The sequence below is a fragment of the Eublepharis macularius genome, chromosome 1 (assembly GCF_028583425.1).
Source record: "Eublepharis macularius isolate TG4126 chromosome 1, MPM_Emac_v1.0, whole genome shotgun sequence".
In the NCBI taxonomy this organism is placed as follows: domain Eukaryota; kingdom Metazoa; phylum Chordata; class Lepidosauria; order Squamata; family Eublepharidae; genus Eublepharis; species Eublepharis macularius.
Window position 1 is genome coordinate 166,937,981 of NC_072790.1, and position 16,850 is coordinate 166,954,830.

Genomic DNA, 16,850 nt, shown 5'->3' on the forward strand with positions numbered 1-16,850 from the left:
GTCCCGCCCCGTCCCACCCACGGTTTGTTTTTCAGTGTATCCCGCCCTGACACCTTCCCGCCGCTACTACAACCCACTCGATGCGGGCAACTCTTCCTTTTTAGCGCCTCCCCGCCAGCGCTTTGTCTGGGGATTCTTTTCCCCGGAGGGGGTGGGGAGATTGATGACGCAATCACGGCAGTACGTGGGGATTCCGCCGGATTACCCGGCATGCCCTGCGGCAAAATGGCTGCTTGGGCCGAGCGCGAGGTCCTGGCTGAGAAGGGAGGGGGTTAAAGTTTGGAGCAGGCAAAAGACGCCCCCCTCCAAACGGTACTGAGCTTGCTGCAAAGTTACGGGTATCCCTGTAGAGAAAACGGAGCCGGAGCGGGGAGGGACTGAGGGGCGGGGTAAGTCAGAACCGGAGCGAGAAGTCCCGTCGCCTGTTGCTGGAATTCTGAGCCCCTTGGTGAGTCTAAGGTGGTGCCTCAGCGCTCGCTGGCTGGGTCAGGGTTGCCGCGGGACAGTCTGCGCGCAGAAGCAGCAGGTGTTGCCGGGCGGGCGGGGCTGAAGGCTGGTAGTCCCTAGTCCCGGTTGAGCGCGACGGAGCGGGCACGAGTTCCTGCGGCTGCTTCGGCCCTCCGGGTCTGTGTGTGACGCTTCGCTGTACCTGGGCTCAAAGTTTGATCAGCGCGGTGAGCAATGGGGCCTTGCTCTGGAAGGAGGGAGAATAATGGTAGAGGAGGCCATATATATGTATTTCCCCCTGAATTTTCCCCTTTCCCTTTACGTCCTTTGGATCTGTAGGATACCCCTTGTTCCCTCTTCCTCTTTTAGTAGACAGAACTTGATTGAGTTAAACCGTATCTTAAAAAGTATTTCACTCATTCCAAAAAAAGAGTTTCATGTTTTTTTCCCTTGTAAATTTTCACTATAAAGGCTGGAGGAAGTCCTAATTTTTTCATGCTTTATGTTTTGAACGAGTAAAATTTCATCATGGAAAGCAATTTATTAATTAAAAACATATTTCATAACAGTTCTGGGGTACTCTTAAATATATTTTTGCATTGGAAAAAAAGTCTTCAGGAAAAAATGAGGAAATACCCTTTTATTTTCCTCAGAATTTTCTATCTCCAGCCTTTCAATCTCTACTTTACTTACAAATGCTCTGTGCCAGCAAGTTTTTATGCCCTATGGTTTCTATGAAACAGCTTAACTTGGTAAAAATTTTTCATGTACCTTGAGTTTTCAAGTTACATTCCCCCTCTTGTTCAGTGCTCAGTTGGGGACTGCCTGTACCCTTTTGTGGCATCAGAATAGACCAATCAAAGACAAAGTGAAATGGGGCTGGCAGAGAAATGAGGTGGAGTGTTTTGCAAGAGTTAAAATGTCAGCAAGGGGAACAGCAACAAAAAATGCCTTCTGTCATGACAGGCCTATAGCAAATTCAGTGAGGTTAATTGTCCTTTTAGCCGCTTTTGGTTGGCTGTGCACTGGGGTTAATGAGAAAACAGCTACAGCTGTTTAATTATGGCATTGTGATAATTTTAATAATGCTTTATGGCTCTTTCACGGTAAATGCAGGTCTCTCTAATTTCTTACATATGGTCTTTATCTAAAAGCACCGTATCTTTCAGCTTTTGTTAGGGTGGTACATTTAATAGAACATGTTAGAGACATGTACATAGGCTAGAATGGCTGAATCCCACAACATGGCCCACAGATACTGTCATTTTAAAATTGTTGGTCCTTGGGTTTGAGGGAGAATCTTTGCACTGCCTTTCAAGTTCTCAACCTGTCGTACTGTAGAATAAGTAGTTGACAGCTTATGTTCTATGCTGAATATCTGCTTGTCATTTGACTTAGGTTTCTCAACAAGTGAGATTTTTCCCCCGCCTTTTTTCTAAGCAAAATCATTAAATCACTCTATGACCACCAAAAACGTGTCTACTTTTTTAATGCTTCCTCAAAACTCATATGAAAGATTTTACAATTTACTATTGTTTGTTGTAATTTAACCTCCCATAGGCTTAATACTTCAATGTTTCATAGGACATTTTTGAAGGTGTATGCATTAAAATCTGTGAAGCAGTCAGCTAGAAAAATTGCATTAAGTTGTGTCTGGTCTCATGGTGCAATGATGAGCGTCTTCCAACATTTATTTATTTAGTTGCAGACCATAGGACATGCAGGAGGTTATACTGGCAGAGGCAGTCCTGTATGTATATGAGTCCTAGACCATTAAGGGCTTTAAAGGTTAAAACCAATACCTTGAATTTGATTTGGAAGCTAACTGGAACCCAGTGCAGCTGCTTCAAGATCAAAGTGATATACACTGACCGTGGTGTACTGGTCAGCAGTTTAGCAGCTGCATTTCTGGCCTCTAAATAAAGATCATTATAAGAAATGCTCTTCCCTTCGTTCTCCTGTGTCCATACACTTTCTCTCTTTTCTATATCTTGTAATAACTGCTCTTATATTCTGCTGTTCTAGACCCACTCAAAGCGTTGAACAAAATCAGTTTTATTATCCTCACAATACAGCTGGGGAGCTGGGACTGAGAAGAGTGGTTTACTTAAGGCCACCTACTGAACTTATGGTAGTAGTGGGATTTGAACCAGTAGAGTGCCAATTTGTAGCCCAACCATTTAACCACTATGCTACAGCAGTTCTAAAGAGTGTTTCTGACTTTCTCCTCTTTCTGTTCCTTTTCAGACTCAAATGCATACTTTGAATACTTTAAAAAAATCTATTCCAGTGCTCATTAGGAGGGGAAACATAGCAGGTACTTCAGGTGCAAAGTGCAAGACACCTTTGGTAGGTGTTGATAACGTGCTGTTTGTTCTGCCTATCCATCGATTGATTGATAGAATTGCTTATGTTGTAGAATTGCTTATGTTCTGTTTCAGCGTTTCTTCAACTCAGTATTAGATTCTTACTAATGCTATGTCTTTGTACAATTTTGATTATTTACTCTATGGCATTGTTTATAGAAATGTCCTTGAAACTGACTGTACTAATCTCACACTGTGTAATCTGCCTTGAGTCTCAGAGATAAAGGGAGACTATAAATGACATTGCCATAGAGTAAATAAACAAAATTGTACAAAGACATAGCATTAGTAAGAATCCAATACTGAATTGAAGAAATGCTGAAACAGAACATAAGCAATTCTAGGGCTGATATTAGACCATGAAGCACAAGTAGCTCATAGGAGTACATAGTTAAGACAACAGGTTGTACGTAAGGTAACATAATGGTGAATTCTATGGTCCTTAACTCATTAGCGAAGCATCTGAGAGCCCTGCCCTACAATACAAAAGCCTTTTTGAATAATTTGGTTTTGTATCATTTGCAGAAAGCTAGAAGAGTGGGGGCTCTCCTGACCTCCTCAGGCAAGGCCGTTCCACAGGGTAGGGGCCACCACAAGGAAAGCCCGTGTACGGCTGCTGTTGATTTGCCCATGTGTAGGGTGGCACCTGCAGGAGGCCCTGTTCAGATAAGTGAAATTGTTATGGAGGAACATAGGGAGGGAGGAGGTCCTATGGGAATGCTGGGCCAAGGCCATAAAAAGCTTTGTATGTGATAACCAATACCTTGAACTGAGCATGGTAGCTAATAGGTAGCCAGTAGAGTGACTGCAGGATGGGGGTGATGTTCATGCTACTGCTCGCTCCTGAAAGCAGTCACACTGCAGCATTTTGCACCAATTGGAGTCTCCTAGTTAATTTGGATGGAAGACCCATGTATAGTGCATTACACTAGTCAGATTATGAGAAATATTGAGTTCTGTGCTTTAGAACTTATAGTAAGAGCTAGTTCACACATGCACAATTTATTGTTGTTTGATTAATGCTTGATGACTTGTAGCTAAGTGACTGAATTGATTCCATTGAATTGCATTGCTTTAGAGGTGACATAAAAGTTACGTGAAACTTCAGATTGTCATTCTCTGATGCCTTGCTCACATATGCTTGATGCTAGTTTCTGAATGATAAATATAGGTTCAAACCAATCTGACTTGCGTGTGTTATCCCTTAAAGAGTGTTTATGTGTTTATATATTTTAGTGAATTATGTTATATATTTTTTAAAATACTGTTTTAATGTTTTATGTTCATCACCTTGGAGACCTATTTGGGTGGAAAGGCAGCATAAAAATATTTTAAACAAATAAGTTATAAGTCTTGAGACTTCTCTGACGGCTGACAAAAGAAAATTTCAAAGATTAATTAACATGTAAAGTATTGTCATTTAGTGAGACTCCTTTGGCTAGCCTCTGCATTTCTACATTGAGGCTATAAAAGATCAATGTATTGATAAGCTCAGTTCTCTTCCACAGCACATAGCACCTTTTAATTAGCTCCATCTGATTAATCAGCCCACTACCATTTCTCAAAAAGCATGATCTGGCCACAGTGATCTATGTTGATCACATCCAAGTTAGGTTACTATAATGCACTCTGCATGGGACAGTCTTTGAACACAGTTCAGACTCTTAAATTGATCCAAAATGTGGTAGTCAAGCTACCATCAGGTTGGTTACAGGGATCATATTGCTCCTGTGCTGGAAGATCTGCACTTGTTACCCATCTGTTTCCAAGCATAATTCAAAGTGCTGGTTTCTATCTTTAAGGCCCTAAATAGCTTGGGGTCATCTGAAGGGTCATCTCCTTCTGTACTATCCAACCTGGCAGTTAAGATCTGACTCTCAAGCCCTCCTCTCTGTGGCCCCATCTTCAGAGGCAAGGCAAGTGGTGACTAGAGATGCGGCATTCTCTGTGGTGACAGACACCTTGCTTTTGGAATGCTCACCCTTTGAGGCTCGCCTGGCACCTACTTAAATTTTCTTTTAGGCTAAAGCACATTTTTTACCTATGCTTTTAATATCTTATCGGCCTTTTGATGGTCTGTTTCATGGACAGTTTTATGCTTATGCCGAATGGCTCATATTTTAATGTTTTTTAAAAAAAATATTGTGATTTTAATTGTAAGCTGCCTTGAGCAGGATTCTGAAGAGGCAGCATAGAAAATCCTTATAAATAAACTGCTCATGATAGTTATATGGAAAGTAAATTCTGGGTTTATTGGTGAATTGATGTTCTTCTCAAAGAAAGAAAGGAATCTAGTATGACAGTTAGTTCTCATCCAAACCTTTAAAGCCGAGGAAGGGGTTTGTCTCCATGAATGGGTAAGACACTGGCACAGATAGCATTCTGACAACAGTGGCACTCACTTTGAAAGAAATAAAACAAGACCACTGCCTCTTACAGCTTAACTAGAAAAACAGACCAAAGTAGAGAGACAAGCTAAAAAGTGAGATGGAGGCTTCACCCCTGAGTACCAACATATATTTCTCAACTGAATGTAGACCAACCAAGCTATGAGAACAAAAATTTAAAGTCAAGCCCAGAATTTCCTTTTTTTTCTTGAGATCAGAAAGTCACCTAGCTGGAGAATAAAAATACACAGGTTTGTTTTCTGGAGAGCCCCCCCCCCCTCCCGGTCCCAGTAACTCAATGGTGCCTGTGGCGGAACGGGCGCTGGCTCTCAGTCCGGGCAACTGAGCCGCCGTCAATGGCCTGCTAGCCCTGCTATCCGCCTCCCACCGTCCCTGGTGGGCGTGGCTCACCTTCTTCGTCGCTGCCACCACTCACTGAATTGTACACCGCCTGACTGAGGGGCAGTGAGACCCCTCTGGCTGAGGTTCCTTACTGGGAAGTGAATTCCCCAATCTTTGGGTGGGCCCTGGAGAATTGGTAACCCACCAAGGTCTGGCCTGATCAGGTTCTCCTGGGCTCCCTCCCTTCCTGTAGCGTGCCAAGTGGGGGAGTTTACGTAGTCAGAGCACCACAAGGATCCCTACTCTACCTTAAGGGGGTGGTGGTCTGAGGGAAGGTTCACCTTTTATTTCCTTTCTGCTGCCTCCCAGGCCCTCCACATTTAGGGCCTAGGCAACCGGGTTTCACCCAGCAGCAGGAGCCTCTCCTTCTTCAACCAAGAAGTCAACTAACTTTTTCCTCAGGATCGGCTGGGTATATCTATTCAGGCCCCACCCCTTATTTTTCCCGCACTTTCTTGGCCCCGGGGCAGCTGGGAGTTGTAGTCCAGGAAGAGGGGCGTCCCACACCAAGACTCCTGCAGGCCTCTCCCTGGCCCTACAGCCCACCAAACCTCATGGGGAACATTCCCCTTTTCTTAATACAGATCAACTGCAACCAGCACTCATCTCATCCTTGGTGACCATTTTGTTACAGCGCCATTCAGCCAATATCTGCAGGACTGTCTGTAACAGCTAAATGCAGCCTTGGCTGGGGCAAACAAGTCTCTGGGTGATTCCGCACTAGTGGTTTTCCGCTGTTCAGCTACCAAATGGCCTTGATTTTTTGTGTGTGTGTTTCCACACGTGGGAAGGCAATCCTAGCAGCAGCTTCGAAGTCACTGCAGGTTTTGTCCGTTTTTTTCCCATCCTGCTTTTCCCCGACTTATTTGTCCATTCGCAGCAGATTAGGGATTTTAATCATGCAAAATTCTTTATCCGATGTTCTTCCCATCCTTGCCCTTTTCTTTCACCCTTCGAATCAACTTAATTTGATTGGCCAATCATGTTTTCTGAGCCACACCCACTACCTTTTGCTTCCCTTCCTGTTTTTTTTTTAAAAATTATAAAAAATGTTGCAGCGTTTCTACAAGTCTATGCAGAAACATATCCTGTGTCATGTAACAACAGCTGACCAATAATGGGTCCGTTTTTCAACGTGCCAGACTTGTTACTTGTTGCTCACTGACAGCTGATGGCTTCTGAGGCAGAGGGAAAGCGGGGTCATCGGTAACAATTTTCCCTCCAAATGTCAGTAACCAATCCTCATTCCACGATATCAGCGGGAAATGCTCTGACCTATCAGATGTGCTTGTTTGATGCAACGTTTATATGTAGCAATGTTTTTTTGGGGAGAAAAATTTTTAAAATGAAGACGCACGTCTGTTGACACTTCCCCCGGAAAAAGCAATGAGGAATCGATTTTTATACTGGCAAATTCCGCACGATAGACTTTGAGCATGATGAAATGAAATGTCAAATTTAGTTATTAATCAATCTAAGCTAATATTAGTATTAAGAAGATTGTATTAAAAATAGATAGGTTAAACAGTGAGATGTAGATTGGATACATCAGTAAATTGGAGATATAGAAGAATTTGAATATGCTTAGAATAAGTGATACAATATATAGAAGATTTAGAAAAATTATAGTTAAGAGTAATTTAAATAATAAGATGGGCTAAGGGTTGGAAAGCTGTTGGAAGTCTATAAGGAGGGGGGGAAAGGGTGGGGGTTGATATAATTTAGGTAAGATGGGGAACTTGTGTAATATTTTATGTACTCACCAATAAATTTTTTTTTAAAAAATGAAATGAAATGTCAATGCGAAACAAAAGCCTTAATGTGGAATTGGGGAGCAGTGGACTCGTACGACTCCACTGCAGCACGACTGCTCAGAAAGTCCGATCAAAATCGATCATGCGAAATCCCTTCTCTTGTAGTGTTTGATGGAGAAAATACAGAGAAGGCCAAGGGACCATTCTACAAATCTTTCTGTATATTTTTATCTCACCTGTCTTCACAGGAGCTCAGGGCAGTGTGTATCATTGTCATTTTGTATTCATACCAACTCTGTGCCTCAAATCTGCCTAGACACTGACCTGGAAGCACTGCTAATGGCTACATGGACATTGAATATGATGTTTGTATAGCCCATAGTGCCTGGTGAGGAAAGACCATGGCTGGTTTAACAGCCTAAACTGGGCAGAGATGTTATGCCTTACAGAGGAAATATAGGCACTTTCCTCTGTAATTCACCTTCATTTAGAGGTGTTTTCCCGTTGAAACCGGCTGTGTGAGATGGAGTGCAACTGCACCCAGAACTGGCTGTCTTCATAATCAATACCAGTTTTATTATCAATCAACAGTACTTCAGTCTTGTCTGGATAGAGCTTTGGTATAGTTGTCCTCGTCTAGCCTGTTACTGCCTCCTGGTACTGATCCAAGATACCACCTTTCTTACATTGCTCTGATGAAAAGGAGAAATTGAGCTGAGTATCATTGAAATACTAATGGCACCATATTCCAAATCCTTGATTTGAAACTCTTGCTGTCTTTTTTTCTTTTATGAAAAGCTATTGAAACATACGTGTTTCCAAAAAGTTTTATCTTGAGATGTGTCTCCTACTTTTGCTCAGTGAGAGAGGAGATATTATGTGTGATTTCAGAACAGTAGCTTGTAGAAATACTGAAGCATTTTTAAAATCTATTTGCCATTTACATTGTCTGGCTCAGAGCTGTAGCGTAGTTAGTACAGTTTTTTCAAAATGATAGCAGTGTGAAGACGCTGCATGGACAGTAGATCTCTTATTAAGTGTTATAGCTAAGTGTAGCCTCCATGTGCAGTAGTGTCATAAGTGTGAATACCAGATGCTGGATCCAAATGGGATGGCCATTAACCCCTTGGCCAACTTGTGACCTTTTAGAGGCATTTGACTGATGCTTGATAGATGGTGTATAGGAATGGGCTTGCAAGCCTCTTTTCCCCTTGGTTGTGGGAGGCTGGAAAACCACGTGGTCCCCTCCTCTTTACCACACTTTAGATAGCGAGACTGAATGTGTGATGTTTACAGAGATCAGGCTCCAAGCATTCAAAATATGACAGTTTAAAAACCAAAAATAAAGAGTATGCATGATTTGTTGAAGCACCAGGCTAAACAAAGGTACAAAGAAAATGTGAAAACATGCACTCCTCTCATTCTGTGCTCATTTCTTAAACTAAATGATGTTTAAATAGGGTAGGCTAATCTTGAAACTGAAGAATTTAGAAGTTGGTCATTACCTTAGTTCTCAGAGCTGGGCTTATTTTTAAAAATGTATTTAAAATATTTCTATGCCACCTTTCCACCCAATTCAAGACTCCCTGAGGAGTAAACGTTAAAACATTTTAAACATTATAACAGTGTGTGTAATATTTAAAACAATAAAAAATATAAACACAAAGTACTCAAACAAAAGGGCTAATAAGAGTTACTGAAGGAACACCAAATTAAAGTCTTCACCTTTTGGTGGAAGACAGAGATAGAGGGAGACTGATGAATCTCCCTGGAGGGGGAGTTCCAAAGTTTAAGTGCCATGACTGAGAAGGTCTGGTCTTGGGCTGCCACTTGTTTAGTTTCAGAAGGTGAGAGCAGCAGAAGCAGGGCCTATGAAGGTGCCTGGAATGGTTAGGAGGGTTCATATGGAAGCAGGTGATTCTTCAGTAGACTTCTCCCTACTGTATCAAACATGTGGACAAGGGGGCGTGGCGTCGCGGGCGCAGGGATGGACGCGTGCTGAAGAAGCTCCGATCCCCCCCACCCCCATTCCTCCAAACCCAGCGTCATAACCGAAACTTTATAGTTATATTATGAAAAATCGAACATCTAAAAAGAAGAAAAACGAACTGGGAGCTGTTAAAAACCTGCAGCCGCTTTTCTCAGCCCCAGAGAAAGGATTCCAAGGCGGGAAAGAAGCAAGGGAGTGGACAAAGATGGCGGACGGAACTCCCTCAATCGTGAGTGAAACGACTTGCATAACTGAAGTGGTTTTAGACCCACAACTAGAGAAACTAAAATCGGACATAGTGGACCACATGTCTAAAATGCTTGCCCCTTTAACGGCACAATTGGCAGATATTAAATTGAATCTACAAGCAACGAAATTGAAAGCTGATAAAGCTTTGGAGATGAGCTCTATTACACAAACAGAGATGGGAAAGATTCATGATACCATCAGTAATCAGCAAGAAAGAATTATAAACTTGGAAATCCAAGCAAGGCAACATCATTTGAAGCTGAGGGGAATAAATGATCCATTATTGCCAAAGGAAGACTTAATTCCCACACTCACAAATTGGCTTGTTAAGCATCTGGAACTAAAAGAAAGAATGATCCCCATCATTACTAAAGCATATAGGCTTGGAACACCCAGGCAGCGCAGAAATAACTCGTTGCCAAGGGACATCATCATAGAAATATCTGATCAAGATATAAAAAGGAAAATAATAGAGACTGCTAGAATATCTGGATCGATACTGTTTAATGGCACTCCAGTGCAAATATATGCAGATTTGCCAAGGGAAGTTCTACAAATACGGAGAGAACTAAAACCCATTACAGACGCCCTGAGAAGAGCAAATATAAGATACAAATGGTTAAATCACATTAAAATCTTAGTGATCCTGAATGGTAAACATCACATCGCGACGGATCTAAACACAGGAACTGAGCTTTTGAACAGAATCGGCGTGGAAGAACCCATGGAGACAAGCAAGCTAAATCAAAAAAGAAAATCAACAGACTCGCTTTCTCCCCAAAAAGGGAGTAAAATCCCGATACGGAACGCCTGATAGAAGAATGAAGATAAACGGTTCTAACTTATTAAGCAACGATGGTTATGTCTCTTAAGCTATGCACTGTACAAGGGAGGTTGGGGGGGGTAGGAGTCTCAGCACTGCTCCTCATATTTAGAACTTTACACTTGGGAATTTAGTTTCCAAAACTGTGGCGTGAACACAACGACCCAGTTTGTAAGTTCTACAAAGCTATTGGTTTTGGTAGTAGTTTGTTAAAAGTGTTCAAGTTGCTTAAGGTTAATTATAACTCTGGTTAATACTTTAAGGGGTAGGAAAGGGGAGGGGAAGGGAGGGGGGAAAATTTGCCTTGTATAATTGGCAATAGGTAAATTGATCGTTAGATTGTTAAAGTGTTAATTAGATAAGTGTGTTTATAAGGATATTTGATATTCTAGGGATAAAGGGAGGGGAGGGAAGAGGAGATCTTAAGGATTTAAGCTTATAACAGACGCAAATTTAAACAATTAAGGGGAGGGAGGGAAGGGTGGTACAGGGTAGTATAATACAGGAGGTAACAATTCTATAAGGAAATTTTACAAAGCTAATATATCTACTAAGTTAATTATATTTTATAAGGAAATTGATAAAGGAAAACTCCTTAAAACAAATAAACAAACTAACAAACAAAAGGAAATATAAGTGTATATATATATATGTATATAGATATATATAGTTATATACATAGGTGTGTATGTATGTGTGTATATAGTTATATATAAAATAAAAATAAAAAAAAATTAAATTTTTTTTTAAAAAATAATAATAAAAAAATTATTATAGATAAGATATAGGGGTTTAGCTATAAGGATTTGTGAATTAAGAGTGTGAAATCAAAACAAAGTACCAATTTGCAGGCTGTTTTACTGTTTGATATTATTGTTGTAAATTGAAATTTATTTTTATAGGACAGGCAGACTTGTATATCTCTAATCATGGCTTCTAAATTCAAAATAACCACTCTGAATGTAAGAGGTCTGGGAAACCCTGTAAAGCGAAGAAGAGTTATTTCTTTGTTGGCCAAAACTAAATCTCAGGTAATTTTTCTACAGGAAACTCATGCTAAAAATAATGATATAGATATATTAAAGGCAAACTGGATCCAGTCACAATATTATGCAGCTGGTAATTCAAAATCAAGGGGTGTTGCAATACTATTTGCAAAGGATCTTTCATTTCACCATAAAAAAACTTTCAAAGATCCTAAAGGGAGATTCATTTTTGTTAAAGGTTCAATTCAAGAACATAACTATACCTTCGCATCCATTTATGCTCCTAATAATCAACAATTAAATTTTATAGAAGAAACATTAGGAAAACTGGAGAAATTTCAAGAAGGTCATCTTATAATAGGGGGGGACCTAAATTATATAATGGATTATAAATGGGACAGAACACATTTTGAAAAAAATTCTATCAAAAAGAACAGGAAGACAAAACTGCAATCCATCTTAAAAAGACATAATCTCATGGATATATGGAGGCAGCTACATGTAGGAGAAAAGGATTATACTTATTATTCTCAAAGACATAACACATATACTAGAATTGACTTTATTTTGATTTCTGAATCATTGCTTGAGCAAGCGGTGGACTCCCAAATTGGACCATGTTTAATTTCGGACCATTCCTGGGTCAATGTATTAATAGCATCAGAAATACAAAAACAATGCCCCAAACAATGGTGCTTACCGAAACACTTACTTTATAACCACCAAGCAGCCAAAGAAATAGAAAAGATCTTAGAGAGAGTTATAGCTGATAATAACTCTGAAGAAATAAAGGCTAATATACTCTGGGATACGATTAAAACAGTATCAAGAGGACATATTATAGCGCTCTCAGCGAGTATAAACAAAGGAAAATTAAAACATAGACAGGATTTAGTAAACTCAATTAAAAATTTGGAGGAAGAACATAAATTGACAGGAAGCAAGAAAACATACCAAAAATTAACTACCCAACGTAAAGCTTTAGAAACGATTGACAGTAATAATGTACATAGAAGTTTAATTAAATCTAAACAAAGATATTGGTTTAATACCCCTAAAGCCCTAAGATTTCTATCGAATAAAATAAAACAGAAGAATCTGAAAAATAATATTCATCTACTTCAAGATGAAAATAAAATAAATTGTCATGATTCCCAAACGATTTTGCAAGTATTTAAAAAATTCTACATGAATCTGTATTCATCAACAAACCCCAAACAAATTAAGATTATGGATTTTTTACACTCACTCAAAAATGTAAAGAAATTGGAAGAAAATCATAGATTACTTTTAGAAAAACCTATCTCCCTGCAGGAAACCCTAGAAGCAATTAAGTTAGCTAAAAACAATAAAGCCACGGGACCTGATGGATTCCCATCAGAGTTTTATAAAAAATACGCTATGTTACTAGCTCAACATCTAACTAATACTTGCAATTTAGTTTTGGATGAATGTAAATTACCTCCTACTTGGAACATGGCCGATATAGTAGTTATACATAAACAAGGGAAAGACCCAACAAAAGCTGAATCATATAGACCAATATCACTTCTCAATCATGATTATAAATTATTTACATCAATCCTAGTTCGACGTTTAAACTCATTTATAAGCAAATATATTCATATTAATCAAGCAGGTTTTATACCCAAAAGAGAAATCACAGATAATATATATAAAACGTTAAATTTAATTGAGCATTGCAAAAACAATAAGACTGAAGCACTGTTCCTCTCATTAGATATTCAAAAAGCCTTCGATTCGGTTGAGAAACAATATTTAAGTAGTACCCTTCAATTCCTAGGCTTTGGTGAAAAATTTTTAAACACCATAGGAGCTATATATCTACAACCTACAGCTAACGTTAGACTGAACGGTTTACGTTCAGGAGAAATTGTAATTAACAGAGGCACTAGACAGGGTTGTCCGCTATCTCCCATGCTTTTTGCCATAGCTTTGGAACCTTTTGCAATTGCATTAAGGGAAAATGAAAATATATTTGGAATCCCCATTAAAGGAAGCTCTTATAAAATCTCGCTTTTCGCTGATGATATGTTAATCTATTTAACTAACCCAACAACCTCATTGACACATCTTCACCCCCTGCTAACGGAATTTGGTACTATATCGGGCCTAGTTGTAAATCAAGCAAAATCACAAATTCTCTCTCTTAATCTCTCTAAAACTACTGAAAAACTAATTTGTAAGCAGTATAAATATCAATGGGCTTCAAATTATCTTACTTACCTTGGCATCAACATTACTCCCAATTTAAACGATCTCATTAAATTAAACCACCAAAGAATAGCAAACCAAATTAAAATAGAAATTATTAATTGGAACAAGCTAAAACTTAACTGGTATGATAGGTTCCATTTAACAAAATCATTTATATTACCCAAATTTCTCTTTATTTTTAGAGCAATTCCAGTAACAGTTCCTATAAAACTAATTATCCAATGGCAAACAATGATTAATAGTTTCTTATGGCAAAACAAGCATCCAAGGATAGCATTTTCCACGTTGAGAAGGAAATCTAAAGATGGAGGTTTTAATTATCCAGATTTGAATCTATACCAAGCAGCAATTAGACTCCTAAACTTACTCCAACTCATCTCCGTGGAAACTACAGCAGAATGGCTCACCCTCTTCAATACTTATTTAAACAAATTCTCTTTTAATGATTTAATATGGAACAAACAAATAAACAGACCCCAAAGCATTAACAAAAATATGTTTTTATCAGCAATTTTGCAGATATGGGATAAATTCAAAACTAAACTCATCACAGAAAAATCCAGATTTTCCTCATTCCTTAATCAAGCTTGGTTTCCTCCAAGTCAAGAATCAGATTTTATAAAACTATTCCAACAGGCTAAAATGACAAGGTTAATTGATATTGCTACAAATTCAGGCCTGATGGAAAAATCAAAAATTGAAGACAAATTAAAGCACAATCTAGTGTGGTTTAGATACTTACAGATTAAAAATATGATGGAACAAATAGGTATAAAATCAATAATGAAAACTCCCTTGACGGAATTTGAAATGATATTACGATCTTATACAACTCAAAAAAAAGGAATGATATCCATATTATACACTACATTATTGAACACACAGAACAAAAAGCAAATTCCTTGTCAATCTAGCTGGGCTAAAGATTGCAATGTAGAACAATCACTTCAGACATGGAACAAGATCTGGACTTCATCTATATTCAAATCAAAAGTTACTTTAACTAAGCTCCAAACGTTTAAAATTATTCATAGGTGGTATCTCACGCCTAAGAAACTATCTTATATATACCCATCAGCTTCCCCAAAATGCTGGAAAAACTGCGGAGAGATGGGCACGTTTGCTCATTGTTGGTGGGGATGCCCTATCATTAAAAGTTATTGGGAGAAAGTAATTGATTCGATCAAAACTATTACAGGATATGAAGTTCCCTTCGACCCTAAAATCCTCTTTTTAGATCAGTGGGAAGAATTACCTATACCTAAGATTAGACAAGAATTGATTGCAACTCTGTTAGTAGTAGCAAAGACTGAAATAGCGCTGGTCTGGAAGAAAGATCATGCACCCTCCATAGATTCATGGTTTGAAAAAGTATGGAATCACTTTATTATGGAAAAAACCCATAACGACTTATACATAGCTGAACAGTTTCCTGCAAACTCCAAGTTTATGGAGAAATGGCTTCCTTTTTTTGAATATGTTGATTCAAATAATCAGCCTAAATCAAAAATACTTCAAACAATTACTCTCTCTAGAACTTTTATGCTTTAATTTATATGCCTTGTTAAATTTTATAATACTTGACTGTATATATCTAACTCCCTCCTGTATCAAAATAGTTTTGTAATGGTTAAGGTTTAGATTCATAGGTGCTTGTTTGTATGTTGTATGGTTTAATTGTAATAAAAAATTTATTAAATAAAAAAAAAACATGTGGACAAGATAGAGTCTCTAGGTAAAGGTTTAATCCTTAGTGGCTTGTGCTCATCCAAGGAGACTAGCAAGATGGAAAAGAGCCTCTTCCCCATGTCCTAAGAGTTTATAAGTTCTTTCCTGGAGAGGCCATCCTCCTCTGTATTCATTCTCACTCTGGTCAGGAGGATGAAAAAATGATCTAGTTATTTGGCGTTTACGATCTCAGTTCCTTGATGGGACAATCTAGTAAGGTTCTACTTTGGGCAGAGCCATCCACATCTGTAAACACAAAGTACTCTGGGGCTTGATGGGTTTATTCCCTGGGTCCTCCTTTCAGCCTTTTTCAAGTTTGCAGCTAGGTTCCAGCTCATGAACAGAATGTAGTCCTAATGGTTGAATTATGGGGGTGAATGTTGGGGCATTTCTTTACAGATAGAGCTTGTTTTGATCCAGCAAAGCAATTCTTCTGAATAATCCTGGTTCTGATGCAACTGTGAAATTCCTAGACAGTTCAAGGTACTTTTTGTGTGACTAAGTGCTCTGAGGGATTTTCCTGAAACATTATATTTGAGGCCATGAGGAAATAAAAGTGAGGAAAATGCAACTGTCTTATTTTTCTCATTTGGTTTCTTACTAAGACCTTGTTACATATCTCCTGTTTTGTTTGATGTCTGCAGGTTAATCATCTTTCTAATGCTCAAGATTCAATTTTGCTAGGAAATGAGATAACTGTGTGCAAGCATCATGGCAATTCATGCTATGTCACAAATCTCAGTTTCCTGTAGGCACACATGTGGAGAAGTGCATATTTGTAGTCAGCCCTTTATTTTTCTTTTGTAATCTACGAATGCATCGTGCTAGGATCTGTAGATACTTCTTCTCTGATCATCATTGCACAGCACTGTTAGAAGAAAAATATGTGGAATTTGATCCCTCCACGTTGCAGGCTTGCAATGAACTTTAGTCAGAATGATCTTAGAAAGCATGCTGTCTTTTGAGAAGGGAATTATGAGAATGTTCCAGCTTGATTTTGTGTTGTCTTCATCCCATTCTTACTGAAACATTTTGCCCCATTATGTACTGAAGACTACTCATCATTCAGCACAGCTGTTGAGGTGAGAAGAGTTGCTGTGATTCAGGCAAAAGAAGCTAATAAAGGAGGGACTCTGGTAAGTTGTCTTCTTTTTACCCTCTCCTTCAACCTGCCACTGATTCTTCCAACTTGGTGGAGCTGTCTTGAGGTAGTGCTGCAGCCTTTGCTATACCTTTATCCAGACCAAGGTGCATCCAGCTTGAGGGAAGTTGCAGTGGCAGCTATCTGACCCTCTCAAAGGTTTCAGAGCCTGAAGCATATGTATGAGTTTATTTCTGCCCTTTGGCCTTGCATGCATTAATGAGATAGATGTCTTTGGCTCAAAAGATGAGCATGGTAAGAAAAATTTGTATTTGGGGTCAAGATGCTTAAATCCACAATGGCATCAGGGCCAAAGGGCAGATGAGAGGGAGCTTTTCG

At 39.0% G+C, this 16,850-nt stretch overlaps 1 protein-coding gene across 11 annotated transcripts in view; it reads left to right on the forward strand.

Moving 5' to 3' along the window:
- Nucleotides 1-221: 221 nt before the first annotated feature.
- The window catches only part of TJAP1 (tight junction associated protein 1), a 56,982-nt gene continuing 40,353 nt past the window's right edge, over nucleotides 222-16,850 (forward strand). For 5 of the 11 annotated variants that reach the window (XM_054977179.1, XM_054977221.1, XM_054977154.1 and 2 more), the window contains exons 1-4: nucleotides 222-448; nucleotides 2,695-2,796; nucleotides 11,321-11,449; nucleotides 16,424-16,506. The gene's annotated coding sequence lies outside the window, so the exon portion shown is untranslated. Of the gene's footprint in view, nucleotides 449-2,694; nucleotides 2,797-11,262; nucleotides 11,450-16,216; nucleotides 16,507-16,850 lie in introns of those variants that run through there. The other 6 variants (XM_054977188.1, XM_054977163.1, XM_054977230.1 and 3 more) reach the window with 6 other exon arrangements.